This window comes from Lissotriton helveticus, chromosome 2_1, assembly GCF_964261635.1.
Source record: "Lissotriton helveticus chromosome 2_1, aLisHel1.1, whole genome shotgun sequence".
Taxonomy (NCBI): Eukaryota; Metazoa; Chordata; class Amphibia; order Caudata; family Salamandridae; genus Lissotriton; species Lissotriton helveticus.
The window spans coordinates 1,755,798,725-1,755,824,117 of NC_136059.1; positions in this window are offsets into that span (position 1 = coordinate 1,755,798,725).

Here is a 25,393-nt window from a genome sequence, read left to right on the forward strand (position 1 = left end):
GCGATTTTTATGGCAGATAAACCTTGGTATTACCAAGGTTTATCGCAAATGTGATAAAAAACGGCCGCAATGCATGAATATCGCTGAAAAGTCCGCGATATTCATGCATTACCGAGCTAATGCTCTTAGCCATGTTATCCACCTCCCATTGGATAACATGGCTAAGAACTGCTCAGGGCAGGTGTTAGCTTTTGGAGATATTCGCGCTTAGCGCGAATATCTCCAAAAGTTAGTAATAGGAGATAGCGATGTTAGCGACTGTTTCCAGTCGCTAACATCTTGGCACGCCCACTTTGCATGTCATTAGTGATAAATATCACTGACATGCAAAGTGGGGCCCAAGATGGTCGCTATCTCCTACTAGCTGTCGCTAACTGGTGTTAGTGACAGCTAGGTAATAGTGAGATAATTTTATCTCCGCTTTCTTGGCTTTTAAAGTCAAAAAAGCGGAGATAAACCCCCTTGATAATATGCCCCTTAGTCCTTCCCAGGCCTTCAGCTTAGAAGTACTTAAAGAGAGGTAAGGCTCCTGCAAATAGTTAATTAATTAGGCCTCCAGGGCTCGGCAAAATATCCTGGCAGGGGAGCACAAAACATAGTCAGGTAGGCAGGGGAAAGTTGAGGTGTAGCTGGTGCATGGGAAGTGCCCTCCCAGTGTGTTGTGGCAGATTGAGTGTTTACCATTTAATGTAGTATTATCTATGTACTTGTGGATAGTACTCTTTTGTTACTAGTACACTTCACTTTTTGTTGGCATCACAGTGTATGCAACCTCTCATTTTTGTTTGTTTTAGAAACTTGCTGCATGGGCCGCTTGAGCCCCAGGAGGGCCGAGGTGAAAATGTCTGAAAGGTCTCAGAAACAACTGCCCCCCCAGGGAGGTCGATTATTGGTAACAATGAGCTCTCCCCAGCCCAGCATCAGCTTCATTGTTTGGTAGGGCAGGGGTGTTCGGTCGCACAGGGAGGCTGGTTTCATTTTCGCAGTCTGTCTCTGTGTACTCTGTGGGTCGGCTTTTTATTTTCTCCCCTTTTCAAGTGTACTCTAAGTGGACTGGGGCAGGGGATAAAAAAACGGCCTACAGAGGGTCACGAGGCACTGGCCTTTCGGCCCATGTCCGCATGCCCACTTTGGTAATCCGCCCTTGACTTTCAGCACTGTTTTTTAAAAGTAAGGAGTTTTTTTAAAGAAGGTGTTGGATGTTATTCTGTATGCAGATGAAAGCACCTAAACTAGAAATATGCGTGTAGTATAGTGTGGTGCGCGACTGGAGGTATGTTGTATGTCTTATTGCATGTAGATATGTAGTTTAACAAATACTTTCATACAAAGAAGAAGCAAAGACTATTGCATTTCAGAATAGGTGCTAGTACCTTTAAGTTGAAAAGCAGTAACCATGGAATTGTTGAATATGTTAATTAAAATATTGCTGTGTAAAATTTATGAGACAATGAAAGAACGTTAATCTGATTTAATAATTTTCATTCATAGACTTTTTAACAGAAACTGTTTCATAATAAGCCTTGATGGTGTTTTTACTTTTTTTATCTAAAACAATGTCTTCTGTTCATTGAGGTAGGAAGCTTTTTTTAGGATTCCAATGCGTGGGAGGGGTGCTCCTGCTGCAGTAAAATTCAAGGCCATTTTAGCATGGACTGTCAGCGTTATCATAGGGGAGGAGCGCGCAGCTCTCTGAGATGGATATAGTTACACATAAAAGGGTAGTGACGTCTGTGGAATTTACAGACGGTTAGGCAACCTTGAGTGCGCCGTGCCCTTGGCACCTTATTACGCGGAGTAGGGAGCCGCGGTGTACAGTTTGGGAATCATTAGTTTTAGAATTAAACTTTGATAATTGTATCACTCCTAAGCGTTAAAAGTCGCTGCTGGTCTACGAATAATTATTGGAAGTAAGCTAAGATAGTGATAATTTTTGTTAGTAGTATACGGTAAGTAGATTTCTAAAGGGAAAAAATGGGACATTAAATGAAAATAGAAGGAGCATTATGCTTTCACTTCCAATGATGAGAGTGCATGTTAGCAGAGAATTACAAAAGAGGCAGTCTGAACATAATTTGAATAAATATGTAATACTATCCCTGTGACAGTTAACATTACCGCGTGAAAACAAGTGTTCTTTTTATATGCACTAATGTGTGCTATGTAAATATGAGAGGGGGTTGATTTAGTTTCATTTTCACACCTCCACGTTAACACTGCCAAATGCTTCATCAATGTTGCCCGTGGCACTCGTACGATAAATACGTTTATTTAAACTGTTTTTGTAACAGGAGCCGTGTACGAGATAGTATTTTTGCCTTTTAACAGGATTTGCAAGTAGTTTAACATACGTCTACTATGCATGTCATTAACTGTCTGTGCGCAACACATGTAAAGTGGTTTTATCGCAGGCGGTGTTATGACTTTCTCGTAATGTTAGATATAAACGCATATAACATACGTTTCAATTTGAATTTTGAAAAACATAGGGGCATATTACAATGGACAGTGAATGCATTTTCATCGACAGGAAATTGGCGATAAAGCGGCGATAATGGGTTTCATAATATGCCCTATGGAAATCCTATCGAAGCCCATGTAAGATGCGAAAACATGTAATATGGGCTACACTAGGAATTTCATACAGCATATTATCAAGTCCATTATCGCCGCTTTATCGGCAGTTTCCAGTCAATAGAAGCGGCGATATTGTATCGTCCATCCTTGATAATATGGCTCATATTATGAAGGCAATTATCGGCGCATTTTAAACTGCGTTATGCTGATAAAAGCGAATGGAAATTATCACGTCTTCATAATATGTCCCAAATATTGCCGCATTTTTTAATTATTGTTCCTAAAATGCGGCAATAAATAAACTTATGATTAGAGCTTTTTTTAGTACAATGAGGTAGTTCTGAAAAGAACAGTTTTTTTTTTGTTTGGTTTTTTTTTAAACGTTTTTCGTCCTTTAAAATTTGTGAAATAGGAATCCAATTTGTGAAATGTAAAACAGGAACATTTTAAGTTGATAAAAAATTAGATGCATTCCAACCTTTTATGCTCATTAAATCTTCTTTGAATGAGAATGAGGCTCTGCTCTCCGTACACAATCAATCCGTTGCACTTGTTGCATTTTATATGCACTTCCTTTAAAAAGGGTTTCAACTCCATATGTTCAAGTGATGGAGATATAGGTCGTCCGGTCGATGAAGTACTGGCCACAGATGGTGGTAGTTCTGTGGCTAGAGCTCTTGTCGCTGCCTGTGCATATTGCACAGGGTGGACTTGGCTCATATGTCTCTTCATCGTATGAATTGAAAAAGAATATTTTTTGGATGGATTTCCTCTGGAAAGTACTGAGCCACAAATTGTGCACGTTACTTTCGGAGCATTTACTTTATTTTGACCTTGTGGAAAGGTAAAAAATTGCCAAATAAAAGATTCCTTTTTTTTTCTTAAAGGAGGATAAAGATTTTCTTCGGACTCCGAAGAAGAATTGCGTGCAGTCGCCATTTCTGGATAGTATCCGGAAAGATGAAAAAGGTTGTTTTCGCTTCAGCGCCAAATAGATAGTGAGGGAAGTTGGTGGTTTCTGCAAAAATTGCGGAATAGAAACTACTATGAACCAATAGGAAGTGTTCTTTTCAAGTCACATGAACGTGTACCCGGTGACGGAATCCGGACACGTACGTGACTTAGAAGCATCAGTCAAATTTAATGAAGTTTTAAAATGTGAAAATGAGGAAAGATATATATTGTCAAATATTAAATACCTTCATATGGGGTCACTAGAACAATGCCGATAAAATTTCAAACCTTTTTTTTTGTTTCAAGAGTGCGCGCACGCTGTTGCGCACCCCGGTACGTTTTACTACATGTGACAAATCTGAAAACGGTAAAAACGCTACTTCCTAACTATAACGTGTGTAAAACCTATGGTTTTTTCAGTGAATTTCATAGGTTTTTTAAATGCTACTTCCTAACTATAACGTGTGTAAAACCTATGGTTTTTTCAGTGAATTTCATAGGTTTTTTAAATGCTAATTCCTAACTATAACGTGTGTAAAACCTATGGTTTCTTCAGTGAATATATATATATATATATATATATATATATATATATATATATATATATATATATATATATATATATATATATATATTTTACCTACTGGCGGCGGTCGCCAGTAGGTATATATAGTTAGGATTTTTTCCCTACGGGATTTTTGAAAATTCTATGTCTAATAACTTTGGCGTTTGTGGACGGAATTGGCTGAAATTTTCTGGAAAATGAAACATTTTGTTTCTGAGGAGCCCCTGAAAATTTGGGGGGGGTTCGTCCAGGGGGGGCCGAGAAAAAAGGGGGGTCCCAAAACGTGTTTTTAACATTGAGTTTTCCATAGGGCGGTTAGCCTCACTTTTAGCCCGAACGGCTGAATGGATTTGCACGAAACTTGGCAAAATTGTAGGGACTGGTAGCCCGATGTGCCTTTTGTAGGTCTCAATATATGTGCTGCAGTGGATTTTGAGAAATTAACGTTCAAAAAAAGATATATATCTGTAAGCGCGGACCGGGCAGCGCCCCGGTTCGCGGACCTTAAGCGTACCGGAACTTCGCGTAGCGAAGCTGATTGGCTCTCCGGTGTCTGTCAACATTCTAAACAGTCCGGAGCGGCCGCCATCTTGTCTCTCGGTAGGATCGAGAGACAAGAGGAGGCCAAAACAAAGGGGGAAATAACTATAAGGGGGCATAGTAGATCCTCGCTGACCCCCTAGGTTTGATGTGGAGGTTTTAAAGGGGCCCCGCGGGGCAAAAAAAATAATTTTTTTTTTGTTTTTTTTCGTGGTTAGCGCCCGGTCCGCGAACCGGGAAGCGTTCTGGGGAGCATACTACAATGAAAAATGAATGATAGTCTTTTCAAATGCTGTATGTTAATTGATTGTTGGATTTTTTGATTATTTTTTATTTCCTTTATCTTCCCAGGGAGCGACCCGGTACGCGAACCGTTGAGCGCCTCGGTTCGCGGACCTTAAGCGTTCCGGGAGTCCACCATTTTGTGTTTTGGTCGAATTAAGATACAAGATGGAGGGCAATTAATGTTCGGAATGGGTAGAAGGGGGCACGGTAGAGTTATCTTGACCCCCTAGGTTTTCTGAGGGTGGCTGAGGAGGTTTATATGTGCGAAAAAAAACATTTTTTTAAAAAAATTTCGCGAGGTTAGCTCCCGGTACGCGTACCGGGTAGCGCCCCAGGGAGCGTACTTTGTTGAAAATTAGTGAAAAAAGTTAGAGTAAAATAATAATTGTGAGTGATTAGATGTAGGGTAGCTCTGAGAAGAGCTTTTGGGTTTATGGTACATTTAGGTACTTATAAGTAGGTACCAATGCACATTCTTAAATTCAGAGTGAAAACTCTGTTGCCCTCATCTGAGAAGTGAACTCCATCTCCTCTGTAGATATCTTGCATGTAGTAACGCAAGTTATTGTTGTACAGGGAGCCCATTCCATGGTCTCTCATGTAAGCTGAAACAGATTTGTTTACATGCTTCCTCGACTTCTCAATTTGTGGACAAAATTGGTTTGACCACCTCCATTTCTGTCTTTGGCATATATTTGAATATACCAAGGCAGTCTGAGGAAAAAGTGCCATTAATTGCTCAAAGGTGTCCTTTAAAAGCATTTCCAGACCTACCCCAGTCAAAGTGCCCAAGTCATTACCTCCACAGTGCACAATTAACAGGTCAGGTTTTGGCAAATGCATAAAGGTTTTCACCAATGGTATCAATTGGTGACATTTTAATCCTCTGTGGCCAAACCACTTAATTTCCACATCTTGTAAATTGAGGTTAGGTAAATTCCTGCTTTCAACGTACCTTTGAGCCCAGTGAATATAACTATGACCAACAATCCAGACAGAAAACATGGTGAGAGAAGGTTCTCCTGCAGTCAGATGAAGTGTGGCAATGAAATGGCAGTTGAAAAAATGAGAGTGTAAAATGAAAAAAAAACTGTGGAGTTTCTGTGTTCATGAAGCAGTAACAGTGATTGGTGGATTTTGATTGATGAAAACAGAAAGTTAGGGTGCACAGATGTGTTCTTTGAAAGATGTATTTTGAGTGGTCAATAAAAAATCATTAAATGAAAGAATGCACTGGATATGCAGGTGCACTGAGAGTTCAGAGTTCAATTGCAACATTGTTGTGTGAACTTGCAAACACCAGAGTTTTTCCAAGAGGTGGTTGCTATGGAAAATAGGCAGAAAGGGCAGAGGGGGAAGGGTTTTCATTTGAAAAAAAGTGAGGGAAGAGTTTTGATTGGGTGACATGAGAAATATGTGTGAAGAATTACAGCATTTCTGTGCTTTTGATAGCTGCAGACTCTGGAGTGCATACCTTTTGCTCTGCTGAAGACAAATTGGTGTGTTTCTTTGACTGTTTTCAAACTCAAAGTGTTTGCTAAGGTGAGAACATATTTCTTTAATTTAGATAGAGAATAGTGTGCTTTAAGGAGAAAATTATGATTTATGTGGCGCAAATTGCTTGTAAATATGCTCTCACATGTGTATGGAAAATTTTGATTTTGAATGTTTGTGTTACATAGCCATGTTAAAAGTGACCCAACCATGCTGGAAAGCCAATCAAAAAATGCTTTCATGTGTTTTAATGACATTTTAAGTAATTTTCTCATGTGCAGTGTTTTGAAATTATGATTTGAAAATCGTTTTTGGGGAAAAGGAATTGTTTTTAAATTCATGACAAGGACATAATGGTGTATGGTTCTTTATAAGGCAATTGACTGTCCCTGATGTTATTTTTCTCATTTTAGTGTAAGACCTTTGTCTGTGGCGCAAATTGCTTGTAAATATGCTCCCACCTGTGCATGGAAAATTTTGATTTTGAATGTTTGTGTTACATAGCCATGTTAAAAGTGACCCTACCATGCAGGAAAGCCAATCAAAAAACGCTTTTATGTGTCTTAAGGACAATTTAAGTAATTTTCCCATGTGTAGTGTTTTGAAGTTATGATTTGAAAATCGTTGTTGAGGTAAAGGAATGTTGTTAAAATTTATGTGCGCCATATGCCCCCAAATTTCTTTTTTAGGGTTGCAGCAGGGTGTTCTTGAGACACCCCTGCACCTTTGGAATAAATTCCTAATTTGTGATGAGCAAATTGTTAATCGCAAATTGCACCTTCATTGCAAATTAGGAATGGTAAAGAATTGCTATTTATTCCTTAAAATTCGCTATTTAGGAAATGCAAAATAGTTTGATGATACATATGGCGGTTGATCTCTAACAAGATAAGAAGCTTATGGATTCATTTATGGTGACTGGCGCAATGAAGTAGACATCACTTACTTCATTGGTAGAGCTTTACATATATTATCTCCTCTGTATTCTTCATCAAGCGTAAATTTAATCTGCAATCCTGAGTAGGCCTCACTTTAAACAAACCTCTGGATAGGCTACATCTTATTGTTATCCTGTATTAATCATTTAAAATGCTAGGGACAGATTTATGATAGGTGTATACCTCTTTTGCGCCACTTAGAAAACATTGTCCATGGGGAAATGACTTAAAATGTCCTTAAGACACATGAATGTGTTATTTTAAAACGTTTGCAATTTTTTTGGGTCACTTTCAACATGGCTATGTGACTGAAACAGTCAAAATCTAAATTCGCAATGCACAGGTGGGAGCATATTTACAAGGAATGTGCTTCATGGGGAAAGGTCTTATAATGTAATATGGGAAAAATGACATCAGAGACACTGAAATGCCTTATAGAGAAGCATACACCATTATGTCCTTGTCATAAATTTGCAAACCATTACTTTTCCCCAAAAACGATTTTCAAATTATATTTTGAAAACACTGCACATGTGGAAATGACTTAAAATGTCAATAATTCAAAATTTGCGATTCCTTAAATGCAATGTATCAAAAAAAAAATATGTAAAAAATGATATTAAGGATTTGGAAACTACCACCAACTTCTAGTTTGTGGTAATTTGCGAATTCTTTTCAAAAAGCATTTTTTTCAACAAAAAAAAAAGGTCCCATATGACGCCCATACATGCCATTAGGGCATGTAGGTGTGCCATATGCTCCCAAATTTCTTTTTCAGGGGTGCAGCAGGGTGTTCTTGAGATACCCCTGCACGCTTGAAAAAAATCCTATTTTGTGATGAGCTAATTGCTAATCACAAATTGCAACCTTCATTCCTATGAGCCTCCTAGCCCATGGAAATGAATGGGTAATTTGCAATTAGCAATTTGCTCATTGCAAATTAGGAATAGTAAAGAATTGCTATTTATTCCTTAAAATTTGCTATTTAGGAAATGCAAAATAGTTTGATGGTACATATGGTGGTTCATCTGTAACAAGATAAGAAGCTTAGGGATACATTTATGATGACTGGCGCAATAAAGTGCACATTACTTACTTCATTGGTAGTCCTTTATATGTATTATCTCCTCTGTATTCTTCATCAAGCGTAACTTTAATCTGCAATCCTGAGTAGGCCTCACCTTAAACAAACCTCTGGATAGGACACACTTTATTGTCATCCTGGATTAATCATTTAAAATGCTAGGGACAGATTTATGATAGGTGTATGCCTTTTTTGTGCCACTGTGCGTCACTTTTATGATGCAGCGGTGGTGCAAAAGATTTGCTATGAGGCGACAACATTACAAATTGATGCATTTAGGCAGATATGTCATGGTGTAAAAAAAACGTACCACATAAAACCCAAGCAGCAGTGATGCAAAAGATGCACCATGTCGCAAGACAGGCCTCACTTGGGGCCATATGTATCAAGCTAATTAGCATTTGCAAAGATCAAAATTCTATGAATTTCGGCCTTTGCGAATGTTAATTAGACAAATGGTATGTATCAAACAACTTTGATGCAAAATAAGGAGTAGCAAAATTTGCTATTCCTTATTTTGCGATTGCACTGAAGCATTTGCAAATTTTGTGACTACTTAAATGCAATGTATCAAACAAAAACTATGTAAAAAATGACATTAAGGATTTGGAAACTATTGTGGTAAATTGGTGGTAATTTGTGAATTCTTTTCAAAAAGCTTTTTTTCAAAAAAACAAAAGGTGCCATATGACGCCAACACATGCCCTTAGGGCATGTATGTGTGCCATATGCCCCCAAATTTGTTTTTCAGGGGTGCAGCAGGGTGTTCTTGAGACACCCCTGCACCCTTGGAAAAATTCCTAATTTGTGATGAGCAAATTGCTAATCGCAAATTAAACCTTCATTCATATGAGCCTCCTAGGCCATGGAAATGAATGGGTAACTTGCAATTAGCAATTTGCTCATCGCAAATTAGGAATGGTAAAGAATCGCTATTTATTCCTTAAAATTCGCTATTTAGAAAATGTAAAATATTTTGATGATACATATGGCAGTTCATCTGTAACAAGATAAGAAGCTTAGGGATAGATTTATGATGACTGGCGCATCACCAGGGATGTGACAGTCATCCTGCGCCACTGTTCCGCCACCCATGTTGTGCTGCATTTACAATGCGGCGCAGCATGGGGCAAAAACGGCACAGATGCGTGACGCATCTGTGCCGTAAAGGTGGCGCATTGCTGGAGTTGTATCGCAAGTGCGATGCAGCTCCAGCAAGGCTCAGGGGTGCCCCATCTCCACAATGCTGCGTCAAGACCTATGCCAGCTTCAAGCAGGCGCAGGGTTTTGACGCAGCTTTCTCCTATCTGATTGTAAATGCGGCACACCATGGGTGGTAAAGCAGTGGTGCACATTAACTGGTGCATGCCTGGGGATGTGCCATTTAATATAAATCTGCCCTTTAACATTTAAGTATGTGCAGGGGACACAGAGTCGGTGAGGCTTATTCAAGGTTAAGAAGAGATGAGTCCTGTTCAGTGAAAAATTAGACATAGGCTTCACCTGCTCAGCATTGCTGGACATGGCTAAATAATAGCTGCAAAATGTTAATCTTGTTAAACAATTTTACTATTATAATCTCTGAGATTTGTTTCTTACTCTGCAACATCTCATTGTTGTTATCTTTCTTTAAAGATAAAGACAACCTCAACATGAGCGACAATCTGCAATCAGTTGATTTTGACCTCATCATTGAACTTGTAATTGAAACATCAGTGGATGTTGATCCTTTGGATGATTTAAATCCTGAGGATGAAGAAGAGCGTGATGAGGATGCAGATTTGTCCGAATTATATGATATAGGATGGGAAGCTGACCTGCTTGAGCCTTTGGAATTATAAACATTTATTTTTAAAATTTATAATCAATAAAAAGTAAAAAGGTAAACCGTTTAATTTAAAAATAAAGACACCTTCAAAAACAGGTTATGTGTAGTGTCTTCAATAAAATATTAAAATATGCTCATAAAATTAGATCAGATTCACATATAAAATAGCATAGGTAACATAAATATAAATGTCATTTCTTTTCTGGTATTTCTGTATTGTAAAATTGCCAATGACTAAAAAATCTTCAAATTAAAATGTCAAGTAGTGTGTTATGTTTTTGATCACTATTACTGATTTACTGTTTGATAATAATGTTTATTAACATTTTTTATTATATTTTTCCTCAGATTCAACTGCAGATCATTTCAAGATTTCACCGTGCCTACAATACAAAGACAGATAAAGGCTGCAAAACGTCAAAGACAGCAGGTGAAAAAAAAAACGCAGCAGTCCTCTAACAAAAAGATTTCTCAAGCCACGAAGAAAGCACCGGGTAAGAGCTCTAAATATTTCATAAGAAATATTTGTAATAAAAAAAATATTACTACAGAAAATGTTTCAGTCCATAACACGAGAAGGAAATCAAATGGAAAGAAAAGGACAATGAAAAATGTTACTGCTAGAGCAAGAGATAAATCTGTGCATGATAGTAGAAGGAAACAACAGTTTAGGGAGATTCGTAAACGAATGTTCCGCAACAGGATAATTGGCAATTTGTTAAAAAATATTAAGAAAGGTCAACAGAAACTAGTTTTTTATAAGAGAAAAAAAAAAGTTGAGAAAGTTATTGATCAGGCATTTGAAATTAAACGTAAGTTATTTATTTTGATAATCAATAGAATTAGGAAGCTAAACAAGGCAATTTTTGATTTCAAAAGAAATAGTAGATGGAAGAGAATAGTTAATCGTAGTAATTTTTGTGAAGTTTTTTCTGGAGAATGGATGCATAGTTCAAGCTGTGAGGCATTTTTTAATGAAGAGAGTTATTTCCAGGATAATGATTTGGTGCATGCAGTTGACACCAGTGGTCGTGCTTATGAAGTGAAAGATGGTTGTCCAGTTGAAAAAGAAAAACTTGTGACAACAGAGGCAGAAGAGTTGTTAGGTAATGAGGTTTTAGGAAGACGTGCTAAGGGTCCTGTGTACACCTGGAAGTGTAGTAGTATTTGCAGTGTGCGACAGGATTCCATCAATTTGCTTTGTGATTTTGTACGGTCATTTAACAAAAAAAGTTTGAAGCAGAAAATGATGTTGTTGCAAGAATTAGATCCTTGCAGAGTAAGAGAAGTGACAGGTTTGCATGGTCATTCACTGGCTTGTCTTTCCAGGAGAGTATGCCAGAGTGTTTTTCATCATTTCAGGATGCTAGCAGTGCATCATAACAAAGTGAGGAAATTAGTTAGAATGTTGTATTATGCTAAGAGTCCAGCAATTATGCTGAAACAATTATGCGCTGCTCTTTTGCATGGTTCTGAAATAGATGTGAAGAATATATGTGAAGAAATTGAGTTTTGTTACTTTGGAAGTAAAGAGGAGAATGTTGAAATTGAGCAAGAAGTAGAGGGTCATTTGGAAGATAGTGTACAGGTTTCCAGTACAGATAATTTCCAGAGGGAAATTGCGACGTTTGACGTGAAATCAAGTGAGAGGCCTAATTTCACTTGTGTGTGTTGTAGACGCACTTATTATAAGAATCAGACTAAGTTAGTGGATTTATATGCAAAAAGTGAAAGGGAAAATAATAGTGAATGGAAGGATTTTGCAACATACTTGATGGTAGAAAATTGTTTTGATTTGGGATTGGATCAACGTGTGTGTACTTATTGTTGTAACAAATTAAAACAAAACCAGATGCCTGCTAGAGCAGTTCATAATAATCTGGAATTGGTTGAGATTCCTTCTGAATTGAAGGACTTAAATACTTATGAATCTATTTTGATTCAAAGTATCCATCCCTTTCAGGCTATTGTAAGAATGGAGCCAAAGACAGGGAAATTGCCTCCATCAGATTTACAGAGAGGATTAAAGGGAAGAGTTGTTTATTTGCCTCTAGATTTGAAGAAAAACATTAACACAATTGGAGTAGAAAAAGTGGAAGAGGAACCTCTGGTTATCTTAGTTAATCGGGTTCCGACAAAGAATAAGAAAATATGGCAAGATTTAGTAGATGTTAGGAAAGTTAAAAAGGCAACATTGTATTTGAAAAAAAATAATAAATACTATAAGAATGTATATGTTGCAGAAGAGGAAGTAAGTGAGGAAGAGGATAGTGATTTGTGTGCTGGTCAAATTGAGAAAGTAGAACCCTCTACTAGTGAAGAAATATATGAACATTATAGTGTTCATCCTTTGCATTCCAAGGAAGTCGTGGGGAATGCTATTGAGTTGTTTCAAATGAAACAAGCCAAAGGGAGTCCCATTAGTGTTTGGGAGGAAAGTTTGGAAGCTCGGTGTTTCCCACAGCTTTTTCCAACAGGTCAGGGAGGAAGATATGATGAGCGACCTCATCAAATTCCTGCTTCTGAATACCGGACTTTGCGATTGTATGCAGGAGATGCTAGGTTTCGACAATGCATTCCTTATTTGTTTCATCTCCTGTTTGAAAGCGATCTGTCTGGACTGTCATATGCAGTGAACCACATCTTGAAAAGTGGTATACACATGCAAAACATCTCGGCAAGTGATTTTATGGATAAAGTGAATGTCCAAGATAGTATTTTGGATTCTCACCTGATTAATCTCATGGCGTGTCAGCGTGGTACTAATGAGTACTGATACCGTCGTCATGGTGATTTAAAATGTATGCTGAGGAACTTAGGTACTCCCACATGGTTCCTCACTCTGAGTTGTGCCGAGTATGGCTGGGAAGACTTACTTCAATTTCTACGAGAGGCAAATGCTAACGTAGATAACATCGAATTCAAGACACCCGGAGAACTGTGCTCTTTGGATCCAGTCAATGTATGTAGGTACTTCAATCATAGATTTGAAGCTATGATGTCTTTCATCATGAATAAGAAGAATCCACCTCTTGGAGAGGTGTTGGATTTCTTCTGGAGAAAGGAGTACCAAGCAAGAGGTGCTCCTCATATACATATGTTGCTGTGGATCAAGGATGCACCTAAATTTGGAACGGATCCAGAAGACTCAGTGATGAGTTTCATCCAACAGTATTCTACGTGTGCTGTTCCAAACGCAAAGGAGAAGAAAAGCCTAAGAGAAAAAGTTCTGCGTTTCCAAAGCCATCGATGTGGAAAGTACTGCCGTCGTAAATTCCGAAACAAAGACAAGTTCTACACCAAATGTCGATTCGGCTTTCCACGACCGGTGATTTCTAAAGGAAGAGTAAACAGTTTGATGTCTTCGCTGCGACATAATGTGATGAAGAAATCACCTAAAAACACATACAATTTGAAGAGGAACGAAGAGTCCAAGTATATCAACGACTACAACCCGGTGATTTTGTCCATGTGGAATGCTAACATGGATATACAGTTTGTGGCTGATAACTGTATGGCTGTGGCTCGGTATGTGACGTCTTACATCACCAAAAAAGAGAAGACAGAATTGAAGGATATGTGGGAGGACATTTCCCATGAAAAGAGCCTCAGCAAGAAGTTGTACAGTTTCAGTCTGAAGATGTTGTCGCATCGAGAAATCGGAGCGTACGAATGTTCTGACCGGTTGTCTTCAGCAAGTCTCTATGCCAAGTCCAGGAGTATCGTTTGGGCGAGTCTTGGTCTTGCTGCAACGCGTAATCGAGTTCTCAAACCTGTGCGGGAAATTGAGTATTTGGCGGAAAAGGAGCCAAACAGTACCGACATTTTGAAGACAAACATGTTGGATACATATTATCCAAATCGAAGCAGTCACCTCGAGAATGTTTGTCTGTATGAGGTTCTGCAAAATTACATATTCAAGAGGAACATCAAAGAAGATACTGAGAAAGGAGTGTATGCTGTAATAGGAAGTGAGGGATGTCTGGTCAAGCAAAGAAAATGCCACTTGATAAACCATCGAAAATTGAGTGGCGAATCTCCTGAAAAAAAGGAGTTTTTCTATTTAGCACTTTTGCAACTTTTCAAGCCTTGGCGTGCAGAAGAGGAACTGCTTGGAGATTTCCTCTGTTACGAAGACTCTTTCAATGCCGCCAAGGAGACCATAGAATGTCCTGCTTTTCCCAAATATGTAGAAATGTTGAATGCGGAAATTGAGCAGGAAGCAACGATTGCAGCCGAGATTGCCAGAGACAGTTCTCAGGACAGTCAGAGTTCTGCTTCATTGAGTCAGGATCCACTAGGAGGACCTCTTATTGAAAATGAAGCTGCCACTGCTATGAATGAAGTGGAAAGAGCCATGGCACATGCTCAAGAGGATGCGGTTAACTTAGAAGAGTTGGAAAGGCAACTCAACGTTGAGCAGAGGAAAATATATGACGAAGTTACCATGCAAATTGATCATGGATTAAGTCATGATAAGAAAGAGTGCTCATGTACGTCGTTGAAGCCTGTCCGACTGTACGTGAGTGGAGAAGCGGGAACTGGAAAAAGTTTCCTCATTAAAGCAATTTCATGCTATTTGCAGGAAAGGACAGAGTCATCGCTGTCTTGTGTTGTCACTGCTCCAACTGGACTGGCAGCACATAATATTAAAGGGATTACTTTACATCGTTTACTGATGCTGCCAGTGGAGCATGACAACAAATTAGAATATCACAAGCTATCTGGAGATGCTTGTTTTGAAGTTTCAAGAATCTTGAGGAAAATGAAACTTCTTATCATTGATGAAGTAAGCATGGTTTCCAATGTCATGCTTGCCTTTGTGCATTTGAGGATGCAAGAAGTTCTCAAAACAGAGTATGATGTGTTATTTGGTGGCAAACACATCATTGTTTTCGGAGATCTTTTGCAGCTGACACCAGTGAAAGGGCAACCTGTGTTCAAAATGCTCACGCATGAAGATACCAGGAAGTGCCTAGGCAGCATTGGCAACGTCAATATATGGTTAAACTTCAATTATGCTGAACTGCATGAAAATATGCGTCAGGCGAAGGATGAAGTTTACAAGACTATTCTACAAGATGTTAGAATTGGAAAAGTGACCGAGCATGGGAAAGAAGCTTTACATGCACGATTACTGTCAAATTTATATCCAGAACAAGATGTTGTGCCTGAGAATATTTTTCAGAAAATTACTGAAAAGAAATCTGGAATATGTTTGATGCCAACTCTTGCAGAATGTGCCAAATTTAACAACAAAATGTTGCATTTAGAAAAGCAAGAGATTGTGAAACTGGAAGCTATTGATAGAGTAGAGCATATGGGATCAACAATTATTTTGTCTGAGAATCTGAAAACAAAATTGGATTCATTAGAGAAGAGTATATCTAAAACTGCAGGTTTTGAAAAGACTCTGAATGTGTGCTTGAACTGCCGTATAATTTTAAGAAGGAATTTACATGTTGAAAGAGGTCTGGTAAATGGATCAATGGGTAATGTTGTTGATTTTGTGAAATACAGAAATAGAGATGGAATTGAATTTTTAAAAATTAAATTTGATGGCATTGAGGAAGTACAGCTAATTGCTCGTTGTTCTGCTAGATTTTTGCTTGTAAAAGACTTATATGTTCGCCGTAAGCAGTTTCCGGTTTGCTTGGCATATGCGGTGACAATCCATAAATCGCAAGGTTTAAGTGTAGACAGTGCATTGGTTAATATTGGCAGTTCTGTGTTCAAGGAGGGTATGGCATATGTGGCATTGTCACGAGTTAGAACTTTATCGGGATTGTACTTGATTGAGTGTGATGTCACAAACATTTGTGCAGATCTAGATTGTGTTAAGGAATACAATAGGTTAAGAAGAGAGTATGCGCCACATTTGCCTCAGTTTCCTTTGTTTGAGAAACGTCTGGTAGGCCGGAAACGAAGAAATGAGAACAATACTGGGGAGGTTATAGCAAAAAGACAAAAAGTGAATGAACCTAAAATTACAAGCAGAAACAAAAAGGATTCTGTTGAAGATGTTGTTGCTTTTCAGTTTGAAAACAGTTCTGGTGTCAACTGCTATGCTAATGTAGTAATTAATGTTTTGTTTTCTCTAAAAAATGTAAAAGAAGAGATTGTGGTCAATTCTGATCAAAGATTTTGCGGTTTGTTAAATTCTGTGTTAGAGAAATGTACCACTGATAGAAGAAACATAGAAAGTGTGTCTGAAATTCGAAATCTGTTAGACAGATGTTCAGGCCAGACACAATTCTCTCAAACTATTCAGCAAGATTGTCAGGAGTTTTTAATGTATATGCTTGATGTATTACATGCTGAAGGTGTAGATGTGGATTAGCTGTTTGGGCTTTCTTATCAATGGCAGCATGACTGCGAGAACTGTATGGTATCAAGTACTACTAGTGTAGACTCAGAAAGATTTATATATTTAACTTTGCCAGACAGTAAATCAGTCTCCTTTAATAAGCTAGTAAAAGCTGCTAATCACAACATGGAGTGTAGCCAATGTAAATCTGAAATGATGTCCACATTATTTATACGAACATATGGCCAGTACGTCATTTTAATGTTCCAACGATGTAGGCCTGATGGAACAAAATTGACAACTTTAATAAAAAAATTTGTAGCTTCGCAGTTGTCAATATCAGGAAGGACTTTTGTAACTACAGCAATTATATATCATGACGGCCCTTCAATATCATCAGGACATTACACAGTTTATTTAAAGTCTAGAAATGGCTGGTCATTCTGCAATGATTCTGTTTTAATTTTCAAAAAAAAATTGCCGTATGACCTTAAAAACTCTTACCTGGTGTTTTTAAAACCAAAATTTTAGGGAAATAATCTCGGGATGTGCTCTGTGGAATTTCAAGAAGTTCTAATGGCTCCTACACAATTTGGCCTTGAGGATAAGTGTAGTTCAGAGACATAACTTCTAATCATAGGACTGGACATGATGGAGATATATGTGCACTTTGAATGAGTTCAGAAAAACTGTTTCTTTTTATAAGCTAATTGAAGCAGCCAATCAAAACATGGAGTAGAGGGAATGTAAGTCTGCAATGCTGTCTACTGTTTTACATTGCTTTGTGATTAAAAGTGATGTAGAGAATTAAATAATTGTACTAGTCATAAAGGTAGTGTAAGTCTGCTTCATAGTAAGCAGTATCAGTGTCATAGGAAATGTAGAACATGACTGAGCAAGAAGGGGAAGATATTACTATTCCAGGATTGTGAAAATGATCTTCAACATTTTAATTCTGAAAGTTGCGGAAATGCCAAATGATGGGATTGGCTTACAAGAAATCCAAGAGTTATAAATGGCTCTGACTAGATTTGGCCTTGTGGAAAATAGTGGTAGAGAGCAAGAAGTCATTTATTGCATGTAACGTGTTTTTAAAAACGATGGAGGTTTTCTTTCAGAAAGTGGTGGGCTGAAAGTAATAACAGCACAAAAGAGTGTAAGCTGTTCATAGGACATCCTTGGACGTCATGGAAAGTAAGTTAACTTTAAGGAGTTCTGAATTTTGATTTCTGATGTTGTATGGGTTTTTTAAACACAATCATTTTGATTGTGTTTTTTTTTCCCCGCTGTTACATGATGAATACCTTCAAGTCACTGTTTTTAGTGAATTTTGATACATTCTGAGAACAGCAAAAATAAACCATTTAACATGTATAATTAATTCTGTACTGTTTGCATTTATGATGTATATGTAGAACTGTGTAGGACGCATGGAGAAGGTGAGGCTTCTGTAAGTGTCAAAGTTGTTGCATGCAGTGCTGCACTTCTACGTATTCTTTCATATGCTGGACTACATCTGCACAATGAGATACCTAAGCAAAGGAAACACAAGTGATGTGATTATGAAATGAGCAAAATAAATTGCACATATTTGAATTACATCACCTGTGTTTCCTATCATTATGAATCACATTGTGCAGATCAAGTTTAGGTCTGTCCAGGGAAACATAGGAGGTTTCTACTTTGTTGAAGAGTGCAGTGGACATGACTCACTTCATTGGTAGACTTTCACAGATATTATCTCCTCTGTACACTTCAACAAGTGTAAATCTTATCTTGAACTCTGAGTAGGCCTCACCTCAAACAAATCTCTGGATAGGAGACATGTTATTGGCATCCTGAAGCGACACTTTTCTGAAACAAGAGCAATGCAAAAGATGCACCATGTTTTAAGATAGGCCTCACTTCATCTGCATCAAGATACTGTTAGTTTAAAATGTATATCTTTAGGACTGTGTAGGGGGCCTGGAGAAGCAGAAGCTTCTGTCAGTGTCAAAGTTGTTGAAAAACTATTTGTCCTTCAATCTTTTCCCTTGTCTTTTGTAATTTTTAAATACATGTTTTAATATTTTTCAAATGTTGGTTCTCTCTTTCACAGATTGAAAGTATAAAAATAAAAAGTGATTAATTTAACGGCAATTATAAGGTAAATAGTTGTACTCTTTTCGTTACATTTCTATCACATTCACCTACTATTAGATCCACTGCTTCACTTCTTTAACCCTCAGTTTCCTGCGTTTGCTACTTTCCTCATTCCTTTCTCTATTACCTACTTACTCAATCCTTCCACTCTTTTTCTCAGTCCCTCTGTTCTCATAGTTCTTCAGTCTTGTTCACTCACTCCGTCTCTATTACTCTTAGTGTCTGTGAATTACTTTCCCACCTTTTTTTTTGGACCGCTTCCCGGGAAGTGGCCCAGTTCGTAAACCAGCAGCGTTACGGGAGTCCACCATTTTGTGTTTCGGTCGAATCAAGATACAAGATGCAGGGCAAATAATGTTCAGAATGGGTAGAAGGGGGCACGGTAGATGTATCTTGACCCCCTTGGTTTTCTGAGGGTGGCTGAGGAGGACCATAGTTCTTCACTCTTGTTCATTCTCTCTGTTTCTATTAATGTCACTGTTTATGACTGATCAAAAAAATTTTTTTAAAAAAAGAACAGTAACTATAAGGGAAGGAAATAGACAGTTATGTTAAAAGAAAGACAGCTATAGGGAGTAAACTAAGGATACTGTTACCCGCAATCCACTGCTGTTGATGTTACTGACCATGTCATGAATGATGTAATATGTGACATCATCAGCAGTGGATTGTAGGTAACAGTATCTCTTGTTTACTCCCTAGAGCTGTCTTTCTTTTCACATAACTGTCTGTTTGCTTACCTTATACTTACTGTTCTTTTTTTTAAAAAATATTTTTTTTGGTTAGCTTCCGGTACGCGTACCGGGTAGCGCTCCGGGGAGCGAACTAAGAGAAATAGAGGTTGGCAGAGTTCCAAATATTCTACCAATTTTTTTATAATGGGGAGGTAGTTCTGAAAAGAACTTTTTTTTTAATGTTTTTGTTGTTTTATATTTTTTTTAGTATTTTTTGAACATTTTTTTACTTTTTTTGTATTTTCTGAACGTTTTTAAATTTTTTTTGGTTTTTTTGGGGGGGGGGGGAAACAAAAACGATCCATTGTAAAGGGCTCAACAGGAGCAACAAAAAAAAAAGAATTTATTCTTTGGGGCGTCTCGGACAAACATTAACATGATTTTGAATAGCTCTCATAATTAAAATGATGCTACTTTCCCTGTAGCAGATGAAATCGCCACAGTGCACGCACACTTGCTTTACGTGCCCAAACAACATTTGGATGTTTGGGATCATCTCCCTCGCCTCTGGTCCCGACACCTCTGGAACAACCGATCTTCTTGCCATTGGGAGGGGATTTTGTTGCTCATCACGTAGCTGGGCAGCACTATAATTATTTGGGTGCCACCTACTCATATGCCGATGCATAGTGTGATTGCCGTAACTGTATTTTTTGTCAGTTCCCCTTGACAATCTATCACCGCATATACGGCAAAACACGTAGCGTGCATTCACTTTTTTTTGCCCCTCAGGAATTCTATAGAATTGCCAGATGTAATTCTCCTTTCGATTGTACCTCCTGGGCTCCTCTGGCAAAAACCTTGGCTCTTCCTCCTCTTCCTCCTCTTCCTGTTCTTCCTCTTCTTGCAAAATTACTTCAGCAGGTGGTCCTCTCTTTCTTGGATTTGGTGGAGGTGGTGGGTTAGAACCAGCTGAAGCTACTACTGAAGCCATGTCAAAGTGTAAATAAAGGGTCTTTCTCTCACCAAGATGAAAGTCAGAGTGAGGAAAGAAGGAGGGATTTTCATCATTTGGGAAAAGCAAAAGTTGTAAACCAATGAAAAGTGTTCATTTTAGATCACATGACCTAGTATTACATCATTAGGAAACCAAAAGTGAAATGAACCAATGAAAAGTGTTATTACCGAGTCACATGACCTGCTGTGTTTACGTTACGCGGTCGGCGCCGCGCCGCGGATCGCTTCCGGTTCGCGTACCGGTGCGCTTCCGGGTACGCTAACGTAGCACGTAATATGACGTATTACGCGAGAACGCGAAACGTCATGCTGACGCGACGCGTCACGATGTTGTTTTCTAACGCGAGAGGTGCGCAAACGGAACGTTTACCGGTTCGCGGACCGGGTCGCGCCTCCGGATTGAGCTAACGGGAAGCTAACCGGTTCGCGTACCGGGAGCGAAACAAAAAAAAAAATAAAAAAAAAATTGTATTAAAAACATGTAAAATATATTTTTCTATTTAAATAAGAATACATTGTAAAGGTTTTGATATTAGCTGTTAAAAAACCAATGAAATTCACTGAAAAAACCATAGGTTATAGACCATATATAGTTAGGAATTAGCATTTAAAAAACCTTTTTTTACTCACACAAAACCATTGAAATTCCATATATAGTTAGTTGTACTAACTATATATTGCGCACCCGCAATCCACTGCTGATCATGTCACATATTACATCATTCATGACATGGTCAGTGACATCACTGATGACATCACTGATGACATCTCAAATGACATCACTGATGACATCACTGATGACATCTCAAATGACATCACTGATGACAACATCCAGTGACTGTATGTTTCTGTAAAGTTAAAATATGTGTTACATATTGAAGAATGAGTGGATGTATAAGTGTCTGAATGAAGGATTTAGTAGGTGCATGACTGACTGTATGAGTGAGTGAATAAATGTGTGTCACTGAGTGCATGGGTTAGTGACTAAACTGTCTTAATTTGTGCATCATTATGTCTGTTGTTCTGTAAACTGCTGCATGTGTTGATCAGTAGCTATATGAGTAAGTATATGGGTTATTGATTGGTTGCCCAAGTATTTGTATGGGAGACTGAGTGTGTGTGTGTGGGTGGCTGGGAGGTGTATGACTCTGTGCATAGATGTGTGAGCAGTTGATTCACTAGATGTATGGGTTCAAAAGTGCATGTAGAAACACCTGTATGGGCGGTTGACTGAGTGCATTGGTGAGTGAATGGATATCTCAGTGCTACATGTCAAAGTAAGTACATATGTAAAACACAGTACATGTGACAGTTGACATATATAAATAACTGTGCATAAGAGCCAGTGAATGTGTGAGTGGCTGTATTGATCATTGTGAACTTGTATCAGGCATTGTAAAAGAGAGTAAATATGTGTTAGTATATGTTTGAATAAGTAAGGTGTGTATAACTGTATAGTTGAGTAAATGGAGTTGTGATTGTTTCTTTGCATGACTGACTAGGTGTGTGAGTAACTCCATGGATGAGTGACAGTCTGTGAGTGTCTGTTTACACTGAGTGTATCTAAGGTTATATTAGAGTCTGAAGAGGTTCATCGTATTATCATATGAATGATGTCATCAGTGATGTCATCAGTGATGTCATTTGAGATGTCATCAGTGATGTCATCAATTATGTCATTTGAGATGTCATTTGAGATGTCATCAGTGATGTCATCAGTGATGTCATTTGAGATGTCATCAGTGATGTCACTGACCATGTCATGAATGATGTAATATGTGACATGATCAGCAGTGGATTGCGGGTGCGCGATATATAGTTAGTACAACTAACTATATATGGAATTTCAATGGTTTTGTGTGAGTAAAAAAAGGTTTTTTAAATGCTAATTCCTAACTATATATGGTCTATAACCTATGGTTTTTTCAGTGAATATTACCTACTGGCGGTCGCCAGTAGGTATATATAGTTAGGATTTTTTCTCTATGGGTTTTTTGAAAATTCTATGTCTAATAACTTTGGCGTTTGTGGACGGAATTGGCTGAAATTTTCAGGAAAATGGCACATTTTGTTTCTGAGCAGCCCTGAAAATTTGGGGGGGGTTCGTCCAGTGGGGGCCGAGAAAAAAGGGGGGTCCCAAAACGTGTTTTTAACATTGAGTTTTCCATAGGGCGGTTGGCCTCACTTTTAGCCCGAACGGCTGAATGGATTTGCACGAAACTTGGCAAAATTGTAGGGACTGGTAGCCCGATGTGCCTTTTGTAGGTCTCAATATATGTGCTCCAGTGGATTTTGAGAAATTAACGTTTAAAAAAAGATATATATCTGTAACAGCGGACCGGGCAGCGCACTGGTTCGCGGACTTTTCGCGCAACGGAGCTTTGTGAAGCGAAGCTGATTGGTTCTCCGGCGTCTGTCAACATTCCAAACAGTCCGTAGCAGCCGCCATCTTGTCTCTCGGTAGGATCGAGAGACAAGAGGAGGTCAAAACAAAGGGGGAAATAACTATAAGGGGGCATAGTAGATCCTCGCTGACCCCCTAGGTTTGATGTGGAGGTTTTAAAAGGGCCCCGCGGGGCAAAAAAAAAACAAAATAATAATAATCGAACGGCTGAATGGATTTGCACGAAACTTGGCAAAATATTAGGGACTGGTAGCCCGATGTGCCTTTGCTAGGTCTCAATATATGTGCTCCAGTGGATTTTGAGAAATTAACGTTCAAAAAAAGATATATATCTGTAACAGCGCTCCGCTTCGCGTACTTTTCGCGTTACGGAGCTTTGCGAAGCTGATTGGTTCTCCGGCGTCTGTCAACATTCCAAACAGTCCGTAGCGGCCGCCATCTTGTCCCTCGGTAGGATTGAGAGACAAGAGGAGGCCAAAGCGAAGGGGGAAATGACCATAAGGGGGCATAGTAGATCCTTCCTGACCTCTTAGGTTTGATGTACCATTTTGCCAAGTTTGGTGTAATTCCGTTCAGCCATTCAGGCTGTAGACGTATGTAAATGTCCTATGGAAAATTGCATGGGGAAAACACATTTGAAAGTGTTGAAATTTAGAACCAATTAAAATGTTACTTTGGTTTTGTATTTGTGTGTGATGAAAGTTAATTGGTTATGTATATATGTCAAATGAGAGGAAACCACAGCCATTTTGTGATACTACTGTCTGAGGTACATTTGTGAGGAATTTTTGGTGGTGAATTTCTGGTGTTTGATTTACACAGTACTAACACTTCTGCTACTTTTAAAAAGGTGAGTTGTTAATTTGTAAGGGGAACTATGTTGTACACTTGAAGATAATTTGAAAAATGTTTTCTGTTATTTATTTGCAGTCCTTCTGTTATACTAAATACTTGATAAAGTTAGTTTTATATTATGTATTACTAAAAACGATAAATGAAAGTGATTATTTTTTTCTGCAATTTACAGCAAGCAATTTCAAAATAAAATGGCTCACAATGAAGAGACCGTGGCAATTTCTTTTGAATTGTCCAACACATTGATTGAAATTGAGAGCACCAATAATGAAATATTGTCACAAGGAGGACATGACTTGTATGATTCCATTAGATTGATTGAAATGGACAGCACCAAGAATGAAATATTGTCACAAGGAGATGACTTGAATGATTCCACTACATTGATTGAAATTGAGAGCACCAATAATGAAATATTGTCACAAGGAGGAGATGGCTTGTATGATTCCATTAGATTGATTGAAATGGACAGCACCAATAATGAAATATTGTCACAAGGAGGAGATGACTTGAATGATTCCACTACATTGATTGAAATTGAGAGCACCAATAATGAAATATTGTCACGAGGAGATGACTTGAATGATTCCACTACATTGATTGAAATTGACAGCACCAATAATGAAATATTGTCACAAGGAGGAGATGACTTGAATGATTTTTTTGATCAATCTCTTGATGGCGAATTTATCGAGTGTTTGGAGACCATAGAGTTACAAGAATCATCATTGGAGACTTTTAATGAGGACATTGCTGATGAGGACATGTTACTAGTTCTTTCAAATTTAGAAAATTCTGAAGAATAAATTTATATTTAGAAATCAAAAATTGTTTGAGACATTATTCATTTTTATTTTTAATTTATGAGGTTGTAGCGAAGTGATTGTAGTATAAAATGAGACTTATAGTATAGAGTGCAACATTTTTATGTTACATGGTAAGTTTACTCATATTTACTTCCCTTCTGCCACTATATTATCTCCAATGTGTATTTGACATGTCTTCTTCATCTCCGGCCTCCTTTCTCTCACTGTGTGTCTCCGATGCATCTTATCGCTGGTATTTTGTGTAATTACAGAAGAGAGTAAAATAAAATAGTTCGGAACGTGAAAAGGGGGCAAAGTAGAGTACTCCTCACCCCCTAGGCCTTTTTAGGCGGTCCCAAAAGGATCAGTTTCTGCTTTCCTGAGAGATTATGGTATGAGTTCCATATACCACAATAACTTGCATTACAACATGCAAGATATCTATCTCCTATTACCAACTTTTGGAGATATTCGCGCTAAGCGCGAATATCTCCAAAAAGTAACACCTGCCCTGAGCAGTTCTTAGCCATGTTATCCAATGGGAGGTGGATAACATGGCTAAGAGCATTAGCTCGGTAATGCATGAATATCGCTGAGTTTTTAGCGATATTCATGCATTGCGGCCGTTTATTATCGCATTTGCGATAAACCTTGATAATAGTAAGGTTTATCTTCGATAATTTCTGACGATGCTTAGTGGTAAAAAATTGGTTGGTAAGCATCGTTAGCGATAAATATCGCTTAACTTTGGTAATATGCCCCAACGTCTGTTAACGTTCGATTCGAAGGAAATGAGGAAGTGTTGAAAAACATTGTCTGCGCCATCTTGCCTTTTTTGAAATGCCACACTTTTGTCGTGCACGGCAGCCATTTTAGGTGTCTTGACCAGACCCACTCTCTGCACGCTGTCGATTCGTAGCATG